Here is a 3,485-nt window from a genome sequence, read left to right as displayed (position 1 = left end):
ATTAATTTGTTAACTTTTCGTAACACCTTCCACGGGAAGCGGTTGACCTGTTAACCTGCGCCGGAAACTTGTAACTTCCGAGCCGGCGGACTACGTATGTCTTTTTTATGTGAATCGCTGAGATAGCTAATGTTTCGCTATCGACGTGATGCTTTAAGAATTCAGTTCTATTCTAGTGATCAAACGGAACGTCTCCTGACCGAACAATCTCTCTTGTAATGAGTTGAGAAAATAAAGTTTTTTTGTTTTACTGTTATCAACTTCTCCGTTGAATCATCTCCCTTATTCTAAGAAGAACCACTTTACTAAGATACAAACGTAGGAGAGAAGAAAAGAGAACCAGTAATGCTTACGAACTACAGTCGTAAGAAAAGACAACCAGTCTTTCGCCAAAGCGGAAGAAATTACATATTTGTGTACACCATGAATTTTTTTTACTTATAAGTATTTTCTTTATATATATATATATATATATATATATATATATATATATATAATACATATATATATAATATATATAATATATTCACATAGTGTCTGTATCACACTCCTATAAGTCAAATGCAAGTCAAGCTTGAGTAATATTCAGTTGGTTGGTTTTAGTAGCTGACCGAGCTTTTATGTAAGTGATTATATAATAAAAATATGGAATGTTATTCCATATATATAAAAGACTAAACTAAAAGAGGTCAACAGATTGCTTGCAGGAATGTGATCAAGACTAGAGACGCTAATATCAATAAAAAGTAACTAAGCATAACATGCCGTCACCTGTAGTCATTCAATTGTTTATAACTTTAGTCCAAGCTTCCTGCTTGAGACAAACACCGTGACCTATAGCTCAAGCGGCCTACGTGCATTAGTAACTATGTCATCTGATTGTATGTTCGTATGTTCGAGCTACTGTCTGCTCCTTTATGACTTGTAACCGAGATGGTAGTCAGAATAGAGTTAGCTATCGTCATTAGAAGACCTGTACCTCTTTACCTAAGCTTTATCATGTAGAGAGAATAGAATTAGCCATCATCATTGGCAGAAGCGATCAAGCTATCGTCATTAGAAGACCTGTACAATCCTACTTGATCTTCACCATGTAATCTCCGAGAATATAAGTATTTTTATACTTCGTGTTTCTACTAGAACCTCACATCATTGCCGAATCATCATGAGTTTAACACATCATCATCATAACCAAAGAAGTAATACCGACTTCGTAAGTGATCTACAAACCCCAAGACACTCCATGAATATGGAAGTGCAATACCAACCGACTTAGCGTAAGATTATCGCAAGTCTAACATTACCTCATAGGGCGCCTTATTATACGAGGCAACAGCCCTAAAATATATATATACAGGTGAAATACTGGACCAGACTTATTAAGAGAGACTGAAACAGATCAGGAAACAGCAGTGTGGAATCATGAGAGGAAGAGGACAGTGGATGACCCTTCATAGTAAGACAGCTACAGGAAAAGAGGCTAGATGGAAACCAGGAGCTCTACTGTGCATTTATAGATCGAGAGAAAGCATAAGATAGAATCCCAAGAGAAGTGACATTTTGGTGTTTGAAGAAGAGGAAAGTCCCAGAAAAGTTGGTTAGGCTGGTCGAGAGTATATATCAAAGAACGAGCACAAAAGTAATAACAGCAGTTGGGGAAACCGAAAACTATGAAGTTAGTGTTGGATTACCCAGGGGTCAGCATTACGCTCATTTTTGTTTGTGTTGGTCATGGATGTGTTAACTGAAGAGATCAGGAATGAAGAGCTGTGGGCATTATTGTACACTGATCACTTGTGATTACATCCGAAAATGAGGAAGACTGACAGAGAAGGGTTGGAGAGTGGCAGGAGTCGTTAGTGAGGGGTGGCTTAAAGGTGAATGTGAATAAAACAGTGGTTTTGGTGTGCAGTAAAAAAAGATAGAAGCAGAATTGTAATACAAGAAAGAAGATGTTCAATTATAAAACATGTGGAAAAGTTTAAAGACTTGGGGTCTACTTTAAGCCAAGAGGATGGATAAAAGCTGCATGGGGGAAATGGAGAGAGGTAGCTGGAGTAGTTATGTGATAAAAAAAATGTCAATCAACCTAAAAGTGAAGATCTGCAGTACAGTGATAAGACTAGTGTTAATGTATGGATCGGAGTGGAAAACTGAAGTATATCTTAGTTTAAACCAGAGCACTGAGCTGATTAACAACTCTCCTAGGGCTGGCCCAAAGGATTAGATATTTTTGCATGGCTATGCATGAATTGGTTACTAAGCAACAGGTCCTACAGTTTACTGTGGGACCCGAACCACATTATATCAAGAAATTAATTTCAAATCACCAGAAATAAATTCCTCAGGTTCTGCATTGGCAGAGCAGGGAAGCAAATTCGAACTGCCAAATCGGTAGACGAGCAAGGTTAGTAAAGATTACAGAGGTGATAAGAGAGGCACGATTGAGATGGCATGGACATGTGCTGAGGATGGAGACAGAGAATTAGATGTTGAGATAAAGTGAAGGAAGATATGGAGAGAGGAGGTTTAGTGGAGAATGATGCCTTTGATAGAAGACAGTTGAGAAGGCTCATCAAGCAACCGACCCTTTAATGTAGGGATAGTGGTGGAAAAGAAGAAGGTGCTGCTGTTCAGCGAACCTCGTTCCTCTTGGCAGCTAGAGGGGATCAGAGATCAATTGTGAATGTGAAAGATGTCTGTTGAAATAATTTATGAAAAAGTGACAAATAAGTCATACCTGCCAATATTAGGAAATAGAAACCTACCACCACGAGCCACTCTATCTAAAAAGAAACAAATATCTAGCAAAAGCAGACATCCACACCGAACAGTATTCTAGTAACTTTCGCGTGGCATTTCCTTAAACTTTCATTAGTTAAATGTTTCTCAAAAGTTAGATGTATGTCAAAGGTTACACTTAGAATAGTTAAAGCTTCAAACTCATTCAGCAAAGGAGAAGAATAGGGTGGAAATCTGTACGAGATTTGTTAATCAATAGTGTTTTCGTTTTACTGAAGCCCCTCAGGTTGTGCATCATCAGCATACTGAACAATCTTGCTTTCCAGGCCAACGAACCGTGTCACTTATATAAACTAAAAATAACTGTGGACCAAGAACACTGCCCTGCGGAACTCCAGATCCCAATAGGTCTTGCTTCACTAAAGATACCGTCCACAGCATCTGTCTGCTGCCTACCTGTAAGGAAATCTTGAAGTAATCCTAAAACATATCCGCAAACTCCAAGATTCTGAAGTTTATAAATAAAAAGTAAATACCTCGTGAATTATTAAATCGAAAGCAGCATTAAAATCTATCTGAATTACGTTGCACTCTAAAAACGTTGAGAGAGGCATCATAAGTCTCTCCGCAAACGTTGCTCATCACTTAATGCATCTTCAATATGCCCGCAATGGTCTTTCCAGCTGAACATTTTTTTTCTTTTTTAGGACAGGATTGACAGCACTTATGAATCGCTTTCCTCT

The sequence above is a fragment of the Macrobrachium nipponense genome, chromosome 25, assembly GCF_015104395.2.
Source record: "Macrobrachium nipponense isolate FS-2020 chromosome 25, ASM1510439v2, whole genome shotgun sequence".
NCBI classification, from domain to species: Eukaryota; Metazoa; Arthropoda; class Malacostraca; order Decapoda; family Palaemonidae; genus Macrobrachium; species Macrobrachium nipponense.
This window is presented reverse-complemented; position numbering follows the sequence as displayed.